Source organism: Mustela nivalis (genome assembly GCF_964662115.1).
Source record: "Mustela nivalis genome assembly, chromosome: 5".
In the NCBI taxonomy this organism is placed as follows: domain Eukaryota; kingdom Metazoa; phylum Chordata; class Mammalia; order Carnivora; family Mustelidae; genus Mustela; species Mustela nivalis.
In genome coordinates, this window is record NC_139024.1 from 18,276,102 (window position 1) to 18,295,214 (window position 19,113).

A 19,113-nucleotide genomic window follows, 5' to 3' on the forward strand; every position below is an offset into this window, starting at 1 on the left:
GGAACTATTACTTTCTTGAGCTATTACAAAGGAGTAATTATGTAGTAACATATTGTTTTCACAGAGCCAGATGAAACTTGGGTATATCCTTCCAAATCCCCTCATGATTTAATCTTGAATTGAGCAACACAGAACAAAAGAATCAATTCCCTTTTTAAGAAACAAATGTTTAATCATCACACTGGACCCAAGCCAACCTTCAAAATCCTTAGGACTGGCAAAAAAGCAAAAAATAAAAACAAAAGAGACTTAAAAACTCTTTCAAAGATACTGCTAGCACGATCCAGCATTATTAAATTGTTCGAGTTTGTCTTTGCAAATGCAAGTACTCTACTTCTCTGTCCTTTTTTCACTTGCTACTCTGCATCTGGAGCATCTCACCTTCAGTGCCTAAAGCTATCGAATCTACCCTTGAACCTCAATGTCGGTATATAGTAGAGAAATAAGCAAAAAAAAAAAAAAAAAAAAACATTTTCTAAGAAATGCCAGGGGTATTACTTTTTTCCAGGGTTTTTGCATTTTAAATGCAATTTTAAAGAAAATACCTCCTGAGCACCCGTTCTGTTCCCAATTCTGGAAAGAGTGAAGAAGAGGCGTAGGCCCTGCATATGGGTTTTCACAATATACTAGGGAAGAGAGAATTATAAATGACCAACCTATACTGAGCTAAGCTTATGACAGTATAGTGTGAAAGGTACAGATAAAAAAGACATTTTACTGTCTATTTTGGGGGTCATGGATGCCTTGGGCAGAGTACTGAATTGAGATATTTGTGAGACTTTAATCGAGATATTCAGAAGAAACTCTGTATTTGGGTCTAGGGCTCTGGAAAATATCAGAGCTAAAAACACTATTTTGAAAAACTTTACTATTATCCATCTTTAAAGGAGAGAGAAATGTGTAGATGAGTATTTGGCAAGGCCCAATAATCTCATAAGATTCTGGAGAAAATGGAGTTCCAGGATTAGATAAAATTAAAGAATACTGCATGCTTTACTCCTTTCATTGGAAATTTGTAAATGACATTAACATTTTGAAAGGGCTGATAATTCCTACATTCGGGCAAAATGTAGGAAAAGAACCAGAGGAAATGGTTATTAAGAAAGCCCAAAGAACAACAAATTGCAAGAAGATAAATATGGTCATTTGCATCAATCCTAGAAGTCCCAAAAGTTAAGTACTGGCAGAGAATGTCTTGCTCCATTTGTTGTTCCAGGACCCAGCAGAGACCATGGCATATATTATGCATATTTGGAAGATTAATCAGTGAATAAAAACATGCCATTCCATTTAGCATTCTGCTAAATGCCTACAAAGATAGAAAAAAAAATGGCAAGCATACAAAAAAATTCAGACAAAAGAACATCACTCCATTTTGAAGAAAGCTTCATGAAATCCATAGCATTTAGTACAGATTTCAAAGTATGTTCTTGGACTCTACAGGAATCATTATCAATGGGAAGAAGGGAGGGCAGGTTTGCTCCTCAAGGAACATTTAGCAACTTCTGGAGACATTTTTGGTTGTCACCATGTTGGTTGTGCCTACTGGTTGGAGACCAGGAGAATGCAAAACATGCTACCAGGCACAGGACAATCCCCACCAGTGATGAATTATTAGGTCCAAAATGCCTGTAGCACAGCAGTTGAGAAGTCTGGTTCCACAATGTATGACACAGGATCACATGCAGAGCAACACGGGTGAGTCCAAATCAGGGGCAGCAAAAGCTTTTGATTTACCATTTACTCTTCTTTGTCTGACCTAAACTCTGGGGACAAAAATACACAGTTCAGAAAAACATGTAACTTTTTTCCTAGCTGCTAAAGAATGATTTTTTTAAGCCAGACAGAGCCTGGCCATATATTTGTTCTAGGGCTTCTAACCCCAAAACGATCAGAGGGACATGTTGGGGAGCACTTGCTCAGATGCCTTCCTCCTTCAAGAAAAAAATTATTGAGTCTATCCTTTCTGGACTAATCACGATTAGACTGAAACTTCCTAAGATCTGTGCAAATCGATCTGTCTTTGGTTCTAGAGCCAGAGAATGGCAGTGCCCGGACCCAGGAGAAGAGCAATTCAGGCTCGTGAACACAAGAAATGGAAAAAACCAGGTCTGGATGAATCATGTAATTGTGGTGAGAAAATTTTGCTTGGCTGATCTGTGGCAAATTAAGTGTATAAAAGAATAAGAAAATTTATGATTTTCATATTTTAATAAATAAAATTAAATTAATGGTTTTGCATTGAAGAGAATAAATCTTTTCTAACATCAAATATTACTGATGTTTCAGTGAATTATGTCTTAATCCTGCTGTCTGTCCCCTCTGTGATGACTTCACTCTTTCCCTCCTTTTTTCCAGCTCAAATGCACTGTTGTTTTGGTAAATTTGCTCTTTGAGAAAAAATAAAAAAGTCCTGATTTGCCAATTTCCATGGTGTTGATATTTCCACCATGGCCATTTTTAAGCTGCCAAAGGTTTAACAACCACCTGTCAAGATTTTATATTGTATGCGAGAGCTGGAAATATCCACATCTGTCACACCACTGAGAAATGCTACCTTCTCTGATGAAGCTGCTCATCACTTACCACATTTCATTACGGTTAGGTGTTTGTATTTATGTTTTGACCACCAGACTAGGAATCACTTGAGGGTAGGAACTATAGCCAAAACACCAATAATAATAATATGTCATTAGCTTGGTCAAAAGGGGAGAAATTTGTGGGGCGCCTGGGTGGCTCAAAGGGTTAAGCCTCTGCCTTCAGCTCAGGTCATGATTTCAGGGTCTTGAGATCAAGCCCCGCATAGAGCCCTGCATCGGGGCTCTCTGCTCAGCAGGGAGCCTGCTTCTTCCTCTCTCTGCCTGCCTCTCTGCCTACTTGTGATCTCTGTCAAATAAATAAATAAAATCTTTAAAAAAAAAAAGGGGGGGGTGAATTTGGCTGAGAATCTTGAGTTTTTAACAGAAAGATTATTGGCTTTTCCATAATACAGATGGAAATGACCACTACAAAAGACCAGTAAATACACATATTTTATTACTGAAGTTTGACCTCAAAACTTGGAATGATGGGGCACCTGGGTGGCTCAGTGGGTTAAGCCGCTGCCTTCGGCTCAGGTCATGATCTCAGGGTCCTGGGATCGAGTCCCGCATCGGGCTCTCTGCTCAGCAGGGAGCCTGCTTCCTCCTCTCTCTCTGCCTGCCTCTCTGCCTACTTGTGATCTCTCTCTGTCAAATAAATAAATAAAATCTTTAAAAAAAAAAAAAAAAAAAAACTTGGAATGAAATCCTAAACTCCAGTGAGCTAGAATGGAACCCAAAGAAGTCCCAGAACTCTCGATGAATTCCCAGCCTGTATGAACATGTGTCAGATATTTACCTCGGCTCTTTTTCCTTAAACACAAAACCTAAGTTTGATATCTTTCCACATTAATAGGATGTAGTGTAAAAAGATCATTTCCAGGCCTAGAACAGCGAGCGAACACATCCCCTCAAGTATTACTAGACTGCGGACTTCATCCTCCTGATTACTAGTGCGCTTTCTGCAAAGGTTAGAAAAGGAAGTATTTTTTTCAAAGGAGAGAAGACTTTGGATCCCTGTATGACAGGGACATAAAAAGAGAGAAGCCCAAACAAATCCCAACAAACTTGAAAGCATTTGCAAATACCAGAGATTTTAACTCCTTTGCTCATCCCACAGAAAGTTCTGCCCTCTGGAAGCCTGGTGCCACACTGTCTCTGAGGAATTCCTGTCTTCCCTGATCTGAAGTGTCCAGACCTTAGACGGAATGGAGGGATGACTGGTGTGGGTAGAAAAGAACTTTGAACTCTCACTAGAGGCTGATAGTAGTCCTGGCAGGGGTCGGCCAACTTTCTCTTAAAGGGCCAGATAGTTAATATTTTGACACATAAACAATACAGTCTCTGTTTGCAGAGACTAAGGCATCATAGTTCCCATTTCCTAACAATTAGCTTCTCTTAACTTTAAATAGTGCTAAGTCAGAAAAGAAAAGAAAATATTAGTGATACTGAATAGAACGCTCATTCCACCAAAATCTACACAGGATAAGGACAACGTAATTGCAAGGGTTAACATCCTCTTCAGCATTGAAAGGCAGCAATATTCACTAGTTTGCCCCATTGTTAATCTAGCTGTTAAGGCCACCTATTTTGGACAGAAGAATGCCAAGCAAACCTTTTTCTTATTCTGTGAGCACCTTAAATTATGTTCCATATGGAATTCTATTTTTTAATGTGCAATCTGTGAAAATAAGAATTATTTAACTTAAACTTCTTTTTGGACACTGGCTTACCATTTAAATGACCATTTGAGAATGTGAGGCATTTTAGACATATCCCAAAAGCACTTTCCCCACACCATGTCTGTACAGCCGAACTAACAATTGCACCAGAGTCAATCCAGTATTTGCAGCTGTCTTAACAACCAAATCAAATTGCTACATGGTCAATCAGTTGATCGATGCATAATTGATTGTGAAGATAGCCAGAAATATCAGCCAATTTGTTAACTGTATGGAGATACAGACAAAATCAGTAAGCAAAGTGGAGCAAGGAAATTAAAAGAATGTAGTCAAAATTGCTCTGATCAAAGGGACTATTTGGATAAATGAGAACTAAATTTTATCCCATTTTTTTTCTTTTGGAAAATCCTGAATAATTTATGCTTAGACTACTTGACATTTGTTAACTACCTCCAACAACCTCTTGTATGGAACTTGCCTGAAATATGGAATCTCTCAATCCTCTACCAACATTAGCACTTTGCATTTATTAAAATAAAAGTATGAATCATGTTTTCTGAAATAGACCCAAGTATCAAGGTCATTTAACCAATTATTTTTTATGAACAATAGTGACCATATCAATAGACTACATAAAAAGAATGGGACAAGAGAACAAAGGGGAGAGGAAGCTACAAAAGAAGCTACAGAAAACCAACTGTTAAGAAAGAACATAGAAAAGTAGGTAAGTGGCTGAGAACACAAACTCGAACATGATTTAATAGTTAAGCTTTACTGGGATGCCTGGGTGGCTCAGTGGGTTAAAGCCTCTGCCTTCGGCTCAGGCCATGATTCCAGGGTCCTGGGATCGAGCCCCACATCGGGCTCTCTGCTCAGTGGGGATCCTACTTCCCTTCCTCTCTCTCTGTCTGCCTCTCTGCCTACTTGTGATCTCTGTCAAATAAATAAAATCTTTTTTAAAAAAAGTTAAATTTTACTAATTCATTCCATTTTGCATATAGTATTATATATATATCTAACATGCAAAACTAAATGACATTAAAATTTTATATATACATATATAGATGTTTACATGTGTTTTAATTGATAAAAATGTCTATATAATTTCAAACAAATAGGTTATTTTGCAGGCAGCATACAGATGCTCTGGTTGATTTTTTTTTAAGTTTACATCCAAAATATATGTGGCCATGAGTATGCAAACAGACGTTATCAGACTATAAAAACTTGTACGGAGTTTGTGTTAAAGTCCTAAGGCAAAGGAGCTTTCTATAGCCCATTTTTTTTTTTCCATTCACAATTTCACAATTTCATTCGAGCCTACAGCCCTGCTAATCAAGAATTAGCATCAGTCATATTTGAGAGATGAGCTACCTGCAGGTCCAATGCACCAGGTGACCTTCTGGAGATCACACGAATAGCTAATGGGTGCAACTGACATCTGATCAAGCTGTTCTGACCTTTTCCACTGAACAACTCTGCTTTCTACCGTATCGATACTGAGATGTTAGAAAATAAGTTTGTTTGTTTTTTATTTTATGAACAAGCAATCTTTTCCCCTTGCTGAAAATAGGTATGAACGTTGAGTATCATGCATGATTATCAAGAGAAGTCAGAATAAGTGAAGCTAGCCCGGGGAATTAAATGTCTTTGCTTGTAGAACAATACGGAAACACACCCAGTCTCAGCTTCATTTGAATTCATATTTTAAGAACTTAATTGCCTGTTTGTCCAGACTCACTGTGCTAACCACAGGGGAAGGGAACCAGACTTGTTTCTGTTTCAGCCCAGTTGATATGAGAGCGTAATTCCTTGTTGTTCTAAAACTGTAATGTGAAGTCATCAATATTTAATGGCTGAGATGGACTGGTACACATAATTTCATTGACCTAGGTTTCCCTCTTCTCTTCTTCTTTAGCCATTCTGTGTCATGAAGACAGCAAAACAAATAAAAAATTTTGAAAACACAGTCACAGCTCTAGATTTTTACCAGCAGTGGGGTCTGTAGTTAATCAGCACTAAGAATGAGAAATAAATGAGAGAGAATTTCCAGGAAAAAACTTTTAAAATGTGGATAGAGGGGCACCTGAGTGGCTCAGGTCATGATCTCAGGGTCCCAGGGTGGAGCCCTGCTTTGGCTCCCTGCTCAGCGGGGAGTCTGCTTCTCCCTCACTCCTGCTCCAGCTCGCGTTCTCTCTCTCTCTCTCTCTCTCTCTCTCTCTCACACACACACACACACACACACACACACACACTGTCTCTCTCTCAAATAAATAGTCTTTTTAAAAATGTGGCTAGCAAAGTTTTCCCCCTAAAACCTGCATCCGAATAGTGTTGGAAGCAGGAATTCTAAGAAACAAGCCAACTGACTCCACTGCCTGATTCTCTACCCTCTCCTTTGTCCTTTACCTGTCCCCTTCAAATGCAGCTTGCTTCCCACTTCACATCTTCATGATAATTCAAATTCTGCAGCATTTGTGGAGTGTCTGTCATCTGCCAGGCATTGGGAAAAGCATGCCACATAGTTCATTATTATTGAGCTGTGCAAGTCTATCTTTCTTCCTTTTACAAATGAACAGGAATATGTAGTCTTTCAATGTTACTCATGGTTTTTATCATGACTGTTTCTCCCTACGATTTTATCATTTTGTTTTGCTTCCTATCAATATTTTGACCCCATTATTTATTTTTTGAGAGTCACAATTTCTTGAGTATTTATTATACCCCAGACCCAACATGAATACCTTTATAGACATCACCCTGTTTCATGTTACTTGACTTTCAAAGTTCATAAACTAGGCATCATTATTCCCACTGTGCAGGTCAGAAAAGTAAGACTCCAAGGTCCATTCATGGGAGATCATATACTCATCCAGCAGCAAAGTGGAATCTGAAATCCGTGTGTGTCCGATTTCAGATGTCAGGGTTATAACTTCTAACCAAATGAGCTTCTGCTTCATTATGTTATCACATACATAAAGACAGCACGTATAACTATGGATTAAAATTATACACCTATGGTGGACAGTCCTCTAATTGTTTATATGGAAGAGGAATAATTGGTCTACCTCTCTTACACACATTACTCCCGCATCACACCCACTGCCCCAGCCATTGCCCATGTGAATGTCTTAATTTCTTTCTGTTGACACTGAAAAATTCATCAGGCTCACATTCACAGGACATTAACTTTGCACTCCCCTGGAGAGGGATAGGAGAAGAACATTTCTCCCTGTGAAACTAAAGCCCATTTCAGTTGATGCATATAACAGATAAAGATAAACTCAAATTCTTCCGTACTTTTCCTATTTTCCTTCTCTTCCTTTTGAATCTGGACTGGCCTCTTGTTTGGATCAACAGAGCATAGAGGAGCAATTGCTATGCTATTTCTAATAGGCTCAGTCTTTAAGAGAACTGGATTTTCTCTGTGTTGGTGTCTCAAAGCTCTGAAACAACGTGGAAGAAATCTAACTGCCCTGCTAGAGAAACTTCATGGAAAGGTCTAGAGATTATTAATAAGAGCCAGAGACTAGGCTGAACCCAGTCTTCCACCCATTCCTACCTAATTTCAGGCAGGGAGTCTCTTAAGTCATCTTCTCAGGAGACAGGTTCTGAGATCTGAGATTTGTAAGCAGGAGATTATCAGGAAGTTCTCCCAAGAACAACACTTACAAGGGATAAGCAAAGCAGGATGGGCAGAGGGAGAAGTTGAACTATGATACAATTGCAATAGGCAAGCTTTGTCCTATCTTGAGCCAAAGAGGCAGAACCTTTATCCTTCACCATCGAGGAGCATTTGGTTACAAGCAGGCAGTAGGGGGCTTGCCCTCCGACAACAAGACTCCATCCTGGAAGAGTTCTGAGAAGTGTCGCACAGCATCCACTAAATGGAGTCTCAGTGAAACACATTCTTCAATTGATTAACTTTAATTCATGGCACTCTCAACAGAACTTACACCCTTAACTCAGCTAGACTTGGACCAAAAAGAGCTTTAACTTTGCAATAAGTGTTAAACATTGTTTCATTTCTTCTAGATTTTTTAGATATAAGGAATACCAAGCGTGAGTCCAAAGAAATTATTTGTGAGCCATGTGATCTCAGGCAAGTCACTTACAGGGCAAAAGTTTGAGTTTGTATCCTGCTGAGAACACTGTCCTGGCAGCACATGAAGGAACGAGTTTGCCCCCAGCCTCAGGAAGCACAGGGAGGTGAAGGGACCTTCTCAGTCTTTCAGAGGCATCTTTTGTAGAATGGAAACAATTCTGTCTGCTGAAACTGCATACTAAATTTTTGCCAACAGTAAATAATTGATCATGTAAAATTCTACAAAATGGTAAAAGTAGTGCTTAAAAGAAGTTAAGGTATTATTATTATTATTATTGCTATTTTTAATAATAATGAATTTTTTGTGTAGTCAAATATCTCATTCCAAAAAATTCAATCAAAATGAGTGTGTATTTTTTTCAAGTGGGAAAAATGCTTGAAAAAAATGCTAAAGTTTAGGTTATAAAAAATGAAAAAACAGGGCTGCCTGGGCGGCTCAGTGGGCTGCCGTAGGCTCAGGTCATAATCTCAGGGTCCTGGAATTAAGCCCCAGGTAGAGCTTTCTGCTCAGCGGGGAGTCTGCTTCTCCCTCTCACTCTTCCTCTGGGCTCTCTCTCTCTCTCTCTCTCTCTCTCTCAACCAAATAAATAAATAAATAAAATCTTTTTTAAAAAATGGAAAACACAGCTTTTTAAAAATGACTTTTATTTAGGAGTCTATGTAAATCAGTTTTTGTTGGTTTTTCTCTTCTGCAACGGTATAGCCTCTTTAAATATGTATCGCTAGCATGTAAGTTATACTTTTGCAAAACGTCCTAAAGTAAAACTGACAAGGTTCTCCTTGCAAAGCCTACTCTGATAGTCCTTTCCTGACACCCACAGTCTTCAAACTATTTCAGGGGGGAGGTAGGAAAGTCAAATTAGTATCGGTCTAGTGGGGATAACTGGTCCAAATTCCTTTCAATGCCAGAGTCCTTCTCTTAGATTTTGGCTCCATTTTTTTCCTTATGGAATGTACAGAGAATCAGTTAAAGAAGTATATAGATGAAAAAAATAAAATAAAATAAAAGTCCAACTATGTTAAACTAATAAAACCTTCATTCCATCTGACTCTGATTTTACAACTTATGAAGTAGGGATCACAGACTAGGCTGCATATAATATTATTGTCATAACTATAGGAGAAGGAATTCATTTCTTTTTTTTTCTTTTACGAATTAATTTTCAATTTCAACTGGCCTAAAGCAGCTGTGAGCTCTTATTACACTTTTGATTTATATTAAATTATTAGATGCATGTCTTGATGAAGTGAAGGCCTTCTCTTAAGTCAAAGAAGGAAGAAGAAGGAAACTATTGCCTTTCCCTGGGTCAATGTTCCCGTCTTTGCTGTCATGAAATGGCCCTAAAAAGCTACTTTGCCTGTTTTCCTGTTGCCATCAATCAATAAGGACATGGTTTTGCAATGGTTTAAAATAAAATGACTCCACCCAAGAACTCTACTCATTTAACCGTCTAAAAGCCTTATGACCTATTTAGATAAGCAATGAGATTTTATGCTCACTCAAAATCTCAACTTTTTATTGAAGTGTTTGAATTGTTTACTTCTGTCTTCATAACAGAGGTAGATTATTAGACCAAATACGTCTCTTTACTTCTGGACCTGGCACAGAACCTAAACACCTCAACTAAATAGTGCTCAAGTTCTTATAAGACAAAAAAAAAAAAAAAAAAAAATTAATGAGTTATTTTCTCAGCATTCCCACAGTCCATCTCCATTTGATCGGAAAAAATGCTGCAGCTGAGCTCCAATCAGGCTCTCTCACATGTTCACAGTGGCATGTCAGATCTGTGCTCTGTGCAGCAGGTATCTGAAGCATATGGTTTCTCTTGCTTCAACAAGAATCCTGGCCTTTAGGGCACTCATCGGAGAATTTCCCTAAGAACTGACTCCCTTCCAGCATTTGCCAAAGACTCACTTAAGACAGTGAATGCTTGATACAATGGGGATAAGGGACATTTTAATTATCCATGAATCCCTGATACTGTAAACACAGTACCTTTATCACCAGCTACCCAGAAGCTTATCAAAAGTTTACAGAAATAAGCACTTTTATGTTCTCTTCTTGGAAGCAAAAACTTATTCAAGCTTTCTCTTGAGCACATAACAATAGGAACTGAAGAAAATGCCCATTTGATTTGACCTAAAAACTGCATGTTCAAGTGTTCACTCCAAGCAAATTATTAGATGTTGGAGAAAGTTGCATGGATGCTGACTGAACATTTTCATAATGCAGATAAATGGGAAATTAATACTCATAGACACAAGGTTAATTAATCTAAGCATGACATAGCAATACAACAAAATACCACAAAGCCATTGGAAAGATTAAGGTAATTCTTTATATAGATCTGTAAAGACACGTTGTTAAGTTTAAAAAAAATATAGAAAAGCACATCTAATTTGATCTCTTTTTTTGTCTAAATGTATATAAACATACACGTGCATATAAAAAGTATAGAAGTAATTATTCAATGGTGATGGAAACACCTTCATTTTAGACTTTACACATTTATGTATTTTTTTTCTTAAAGATTTTATTTATTTATTTGACAGAGAGAGATCACAAGTAGGCAGAGAGGCAGGGGGAAGCAGGCTCCCCGCTGAGCAGAGAACCAGGTGTGGGCCTCAATCCCAGGACCATGAGACCACGAACTGAGCCGAAGACAGAGGCTTAACCCACTGAGCCACCCAGGCACCCCTACATTTCTGTATTTTTAACTTTTTAACAATGAGCCTATATTATTTTCTTATTTTAGGAAAAAAATGACAGTATTCATTACAAGAATACTCTAAATGAAACCAGACTCTATTACAGTATCGTAGTTCCCTCTTAATTGGAGAGTTAAAATGTAACATTAAATTTCCCAGATTTATAGAAAAGATGATATAAGAAATTTGAGTAATGTTTCTAAGCAAAACGATAGTAAATCACAATAATAATCAGCAACATCTACTACTATGCTAAGTGCTTTACGTGTTTCTTTTTAATAGCCAGGATTACCTAGAAGAGGTGCTATTATTAAGTTTCTATTAACAATGGTATAATTTTTATCCATATTTTACAAATGAGCAAATTAAGATTTAGATATATTTAATAACTTTGTCGGTTTGCAGTAGAATTGAAACACTAAACTAAATATGTCTGACTCAACAGCCATTGGTTTTAAGCAGAATACTAAAGTACCTCAGTATTTTATTATATTAAGACCATGATTAGGAACAGAACATTCTTCAAGTTCTTGATATGACATATTTAACATAAGGATTCAAGGCTTTAAAAAGGTTAAAGAGCTGCCTGGAAGCGGGGTGGGTAGTCAGAGAAGCCTCCATCCACCAACAGCTAAGTCAGAATGTCAGAAGTCGGTGGCTTTTAATAGCGCACAGGAGCTTCTACATTTCTCAAAATCTCTGGAAAGCTTCCATCAACTATCTTGTCTTGGTAGGAAGGCAGGTGCTTCTCGAAGGTTTGTTGAGGAGGTTCCATGACACCTCACATCTGTTCCTGCATCTGGCTGCAACTGCCTCTATAGGATTCTGGCTTCTTCTCTCCCACTTTCTAATCTCACCCAGTACCTCTCATTGGCAATTCTAAGCTGAAGCAACATGGAACAAATTCCTGGTTTCTCAGCAGTGCAGAAGTGACCTTAGAAAGAGGAGGTAAAATGCTGAGTAGGCAATAATCCAAAATTATTGATTTGCTAAATATTTCCCACATAAGGTGGATATCTACATCTATAAATGTTAGCCAGAAAACCACTGGCCCAACGTGGAGTCACCTGCCCTCAGAGCAGCGAGCTGAGACTTAATTGCAGCTTCAACCTCCCCAGGAGTGGAATTTTAAGCCCATCAAACTGGAATTTTCTAGTCTGCAGGACCCGTGAGGTAATCCATGATGTAGTTCTTCCCATCCACCAAAGGAAGATGAGGTCATCCACCTACTAAGACCCTCCTAGAGAAGGTGACCTTACCTGAAACCCTCTTTGTTTTTGCTAATCACTTTCTTGCCCCGCCTTCCTTCCTATGTAAACCATTCTTCCCATTTACAAAATTGTAAACCATTTTTATACAATTCCTCAAAGCACCCCTCTACTTGCTAGATGGGATGCTGCCCAATCCATGCAACATTTAATAAAACCAATTAGATCTTTAAATTCACTCCGTTGAATTTTGTTTTTTAACAGTAACCATGTATAGGTAGATCGGTACCCCCATGTACATATCTATATACATACACATCTCGTTTAGGTGTATGTGTAAACAGTCTAGCATTCTAGTTAAGGACTTTGACCCTGAATCCCCATTTTTTTTTTAAACTGGATAACTTTGGATAAATTGCTTAATCTCTCTATGCCTCAGCTTTTTTTCATCTTTAAAATGGGAATAATAATATTACCTACTTCATAGGATTATAGTGAGGGCTGCACATATATTTTAAACAGCACACAACATTGTCTGACACTTAGTAGTGCAGTATAATGTTTTAATTTTTATTGTTTTATTTATTGTTGGACATCACATCATTTTTTTAGTCTGTGGGGCTGGAAAAAGTTGGCCCTTTCTAAGACCATGTGAAGCCAAACCATTTTCAGCATATGTTACTTCGTTTTTGTTGAAGCTCAAAGGTAAATGTCGCGTATGTTCAAAATAACTCACGCCATAACATGACTCACAACATCTACTCATTCACTACTCGTGGTAGATGTTTATTCTGAATTTTGTCCTCCACTGTCCAATTTATGTATTCAGTACAGAAGGTCATAGACTCTACAGAGGAACTCAGGAGAAATGGGAAGAAAAGGAGGAAGAAGATGTGCCCTTCCACTCCACACTGCTGGATTTCCACCTCCCCTTCTCTCCTCCCTAAACTTGAGTTCTTCCTTAGACTTTTTCAAAAACTTTTAATTAATTTATAACATCTGATTATTAGATAATTCATTTATAAGGGTTTTTCATATTTCTGATGCATTTCCTTAGAAAATTAGGGCACCTGGGTGGCTCAGTCATTAAGTGTCTGCTTTCGGCTCGGGTCATGTTCCCGGGGTTCTGAGATCGAGCCCTGCATCGGGCTCAGCGGGAAGCCGGCTTCTCCTTCTCCCACTCCCCCGTTTCTGTTCCCTTTCTCATTGTATCTTTCTGTGTCAAATAAATAAATAAAACCCCTTCAGAAAATTCACCAACCATGATTCAAGAACAAAAATAAATATATATTTTTAAAATCCTTGCTGCAATTTCACAACTCACCCTTGAGTAAGAAATAGTTGCTCCTGTGAGAGACAATCTGAATGCAGACCACTTCCTGGAATCCCAGGCATCTGTCCTGTTCTTTGCTAAAACCACTGACTGTTTTCTCCATCCAATCTGTCTTCAAATATAGGATAGTTCGTTCCCAAGGAGAGGCAAATAGACCTGATTTAGATGTGTTTTCAAACATGGGAAGTTAAATTTCTCTTCACCTGAAGTGTTCCTGGATCCCATCGAAACAGAATTTCAAGCATGTCATAGCCTATTTTTTAAAGTCAGATGATCTCCTACATTTCTTCCATATTTGCTGAGAAGTACCCACCTTCATTATCTGTCTCTTTGAGGCGGTCTTCAGAGCTCCCTAAGTGAATTTTGTAAAACTCATGGCTTACATCTTCACATCAGGTCACCCGAAACTTACCCTGTTAATTTGGTAACAGTTCAAATATCCATTTTCTCATGATGCATTAATGAACCAGTAGACAGATTTCACTTTTATATAGTTTTGAAAGCTTAAGCAAATGGAGGTAATGTCTCCCCCACACACAGAATATTTAGATACGATTACTTCTAACTGAAGCTGTCAGTTTATTCTTAAAACTCAGAGAGAATTGGGAAATGAATAAAAGTAGTTTGCATGTCCTTTGAAATCATGAGAGGTTCTTCTCTCTTGACAAGACTGATAATGGATTTGGAATGCATGGAGCAAAATTGCTGACATTAAAAAAATCTATACTGCTAACTCTCATAAATGAAGTTTTCAAATATACAATAGTTCTACCTGCCACAACAGCATTTAACATTTATAAAAATTTAAAACATTAAAAATACCTTCCTCTTTTTTTGAACAGCCCAACTTAGTAGACACCCACATACATGCATACACATTAATTCTTCATTTATGTTTGCATTGTCAAGAAAGCATCAAGAATAAATAAATAAATAATGGTAATCACACTGAAGGGAGAATCTTGAGTTTCCACATTAATTCCATTGAGCTCCTGTTTCAGTCTCATAGTTAGCCTACCCCGCCCCTATCCTTGCTTTATGACTTTGAAAAAGACGAAAGGGGATGATGCAACAAGCTACATTTCTGTGAGTTAACAAGTAATGTTCCAATGCTTGGGCTCCTCTGAGGTCATTGACTCCAAAGTGTTAACCAAGGCCCAAAGCAACACCAGTAATTCCAAGTACATTCAACAATGAAAGAGAGAGGGTGCATTCTGGACTCCTATGGCCAGGCCCCTGTCCCGCTCTTCAAAGTGAGAACAGTGCACAGAGGCTCAGATACCAGTAGCTAGCCTAGAATATTCACAGTCTCTTGGAGCTCCTGGTAGTACTCCTGCAGAGGTCCAATTAGGCAAGAATGAGAGCCCCTGTGTATCCATCCTGAGCACAGAACTCCTAAAACCTGCCTGCACTGAGCTCATAGAAAGGAGACAGAAACCACAGGCTCCAGACCAAGTCACCCTGTCAAGAGCTTCATTTAACCAGGGGATTCTGATGCCACTCTGTACTCCAACAGTTTTCCTGTGTCCTTTACTACCAAACGTCCGTGACCTTGCTTTGCCACGGTCCTCATTCTTGGAGCCCTGGGACTCTCCATTCTGAGTAGCGTTTTCCTGCCCAGCCTGTCCCAACATAGACAGTCATTCTCATGACCGTGACCCTGAGCCAACATTACTGACAGCTGGTGCCCGAACATCTGTTTGTCCTGACTGCTTAGACAAACAACTGTGAATTAAGAAAAAGCAAAAATGTGTAGCCTGCTTACTACATGGCAGGGGTTCCACTCGGAAGCTTCAGGAGCACTCTCTCTCTCGTACCCCTCACAGGCTCTTGGGAGTAGATCCTGAGCGCCCCCGCTTACAGATGGGCTCTGTACCTGGAAACAGAAGCAGGCCAAGCAGTACACTTAACACTCAAAAAAAAAAAAAAAAAAAGAATTATCTTCACCAGTTAAGCTGGTGCTTTTGGATCTGTGACTCTCCACTGCTCAAGTCAGGGATTCTAAATCTCTTCCCACTTGTCTGCACAACCTTTACTCTGAAGGTGCCTGGTTTCAGGAACCAAACGAAGCCCACTTCATTTCATCTCAAGCACATCTGTGCTTTCATCAGCAACTACATGATAATCAAGAAAGGATTGTCTACCCTAGCTGCCCCCAGACGGGTGGGCAGAGGTTTGGGAAAATAGTACAACCCCCCAGGCATGCCTCCTCTCTCTCTGGACTGTGGCAACAGTCTCTCCTCTGAATTCTCGGGTCTTCTCTGCCTCCCCTCAGGTATGTCCCTGAAAAGCAGCCACAATGTTTTTCCAAGAAACCAGTCCGATACTGTTCCTTATCCCAGAGGAGGGTGCCCTTCCCTCTTCCCCTGTTTAGCTTGTATTATTCTCAGGTCAGATGTCAACAACCCCAACCGTCACTTCTTGGGCAAACCTCCGCCAGACTCCTGACCTGCTTAAATGTAAAACTGATTCTTTACATTATTAAACTTCATTTATTTAAAACATTGCATGTCCTTATAATACCAGGAAGCTCTTCTTCATAGGTCGAGTTACCGTTTGCAATCTCACATTTACAGAAGTTTGCTTTTATTTTTCAGCCTATCTCTAACTGCCCATCTGCTGCATGGCACAAAATACAGACTCCTGTGTCAAATGAAGGTAAGTGATCTGAGGCAGTGAGTCTGGAGGTCAATTTGCATGCACGCCTGGACCCGCTTGAACTTGACTCCAGTGACCAGCACCCCTACAAGTTCCTTGATGTAAAAGGTTTATAAAACCTTTATAAATGGTGTCCTTTCCCCAATATTATAAGGACCATAGTTCATACACAATCCTGGAAAAAATGTATATGAGATAAATTATGGTAAAGGAAAAAGCTGTATTTCTTACAGTTGTGAGACACTGATTTAACAGTTTCTGTTTTAAGCTTTCTATCAAACTCACTGTCCAATCAACCTGTGTTTAGGAAAACTAATGCTCCTTGATTATGAGCTTGCGTATCACGTCTCCCTTCCGAGCAAAGATGAATGAATGGTTCATCTTGTCTTGAAGGAATCTAACTGAAATATGCCATGAAGGAATATTCTTGGCTATTTCACTACTTGATCCTGAAGTAGCTATGGATCCCCAAACACCATTCCTTTGCTGAGTTCATGGATTACAAGGTGACAACCCAACATCAGATCACGGTTCTAGCATGCTTGCAACCATCAAGACACACATTCTAGCAACTCTTTTGTTTCTCCCCGTTTTTTCCCTTTAACATGGTGATAATCAGAACAAATTGATTTTGTTTCTCAGATTGCTAAAATCCTCCCAACACTTTCTTCAACACCGGTGCTGAATAAATCATTGTAATGTTCCCCTGAAGTGAATTGAAAATTAATTTACACAACCAAGATGATCCTCCTAATAACAGGGTACATGGAATGGGGAAATTGGAAATCATTACCCAGCAAACATTATCTGCATTATTTTTGTAGCTGCTTTAGATTGCATTGTAATAGAAAATTAGGAGACCGGCTGTGAAGAAGTTTAAGAGGGTCCCCTGAAGAGCGTCTGCTTTAAAATTGATTCTTTAAGAAAGCATTAAAAAGCTATTGGAATTGATTGCCTGCTAATATAAAGGAAAAACTCTTTGCCACCATTTGAGTTAAAAAAGAGCATCTTCATTCATGCATGTTATTAAAACTACTGGCCTGAAAGCCCCTGTAGAAAGATAAAGGATATGGATGGGATATTAAAACAGCAATCTTTACCTTATCTGGGATTTAAACTTAATATGTTGCTTTTATTAATTTAGCAGGAACCATTAGTTAGGATGTCAAAGAGTGGATTTACAATTAAAATGCTATGGAATGGCAATATCTTTAATAAACAATGGACCAAGAGTTCTTCATTAATCTTCCAAGCATGAGGCACACCCCTACAAAGAATAAATCCTGAATTTACAGTTTTCTTTATTGCTAAGTTTTCTGTGCAGCAGCAATAAAAGTCATAGCTGATAACACCCCTGATTAGCTCTTGAAGCTTCCCCTGAAATAGGGTAATGACCAATCAGATCCCAGCAGTTGGCCAGATAGAAAATGGCATTTACCATCTTAAAAATATGTCTTTTGCGTTTAGAGAGGCTTCCACGTACCCGACACAGTGGGCTATTGTTTGAGAAATGATATTGTAGACAGATATACAAACACATAAGCAAACCCAATAGGGTGCCTTGACATTAAATTATTTTCTTTTTATAGCCTTTTGATTTTCACCACATTCAGAGGGAAATTGCCTTGTCTCTTTTAATACATGATAAGTAGGACTACTTAACAGCAAGGAATAATGAGTAAGAAATGCCTTTTCAAATGCAATATATTATCTTTTCCTTTAAAAGTTATCTCCAATTTAGTTAAACTTCACCCTCTCCCCAATCACTCCCTTCATCTCTCTCCCTCTGTTTTAATGGAATAGAAGTGATTTCTGCACAGATGTGCTATATCAGCAATTTGGGGGGAGAGAAATAGTAACCTAGATGTATCATGAGTAAGCTAAACTACCTACATGGAAGGACATTCCCCCTGCTCCAAGACCACCTTGGAACGTCCCTCTTAGTGTTGTCATCAGGTGCTTGGTGAGGCCATAGAAGTCACCTGATAAATAGCCCCTTGAGGCATCTCAGTTATGAACCCTTTGGCGATGACTAAAATGGTCCCACTCCCATTATTCTCAGTTCTGCCGATTATTCAACTAGCCTAATGCCACATATCTCGAGTATTAGCTTCAAGTATTAACGTGAAACCTAAAATGTGTCTTGGACTTAACACTAGAGCAATTCTTTACTGAGAATACTTCTCACATAGATTTCTTAATAAATTTTTTTGTATCCATTTTATTAATATTTTATTTTTAGTTGATTACTAGACTGACGGATGCAACCTACCCTGTTTTAACCGGCACAGTCCCAGGCAAAGCCTGTTGCCTGGAGTCATTATTAATAGAATCTCTTTCACTCTCAGGAGTGCTCTGTTTTAGAAGATAAATGATATGGCTACTCTATATGTAAGTAATTTCTGAAATATGTAACTTTTAGGTCATTTGTCATAGAACCTAGAGTCATTTTTTGTCAAAAAAGTTAAGCTTAAAGTTAAAAAAGTAAAGTTTTACGCTTTCAAAATAAATTTCAGTTTCATTGCCACCCATAAAACTCCTCAACAGCCAGGACCAGAAGTGATCCATAAGTTGTGATTATAGATATTTAATTTTCTTAATGTCGATGATAATAATTAGAATAATTGTTCAAATGTAGAAAAGTACTAGATGGAATTCATACAGACAGTAGAAGTTAATATTATTTTTATTATTGATTTAAAAGAATTTCAGACTACTCAGGCCATATATTATCTTGGTTAGGAAGATTTTAATGAATAAAATAGTAAGTGAAAATTCTCCACAAACTTGCTTCACAAAGGCAGCCATTGTTAACAGCTGTTGCTCTACAGATACAAAA

General features: G+C 38.5%; 1 long non-coding RNA gene across 1 annotated transcript in view; it reads left to right on the forward strand.

Annotated features, from left to right (window-relative positions):
* Positions 1–18,659, forward strand: part of LOC309864068 — a 43,467-nt gene extending 24,808 nt beyond the window's left edge. The window contains exons 3-4 of the long non-coding RNA XR_014311367.1: positions 16,214–16,274; positions 18,517–18,659. This is a non-coding gene — a long non-coding RNA (uncharacterized lncRNA). The remainder of the gene's footprint in view (positions 1–16,213; positions 16,275–18,516) is intronic.
* The last annotated feature ends 454 nt before the right edge of the window (positions 18,660–19,113 follow it).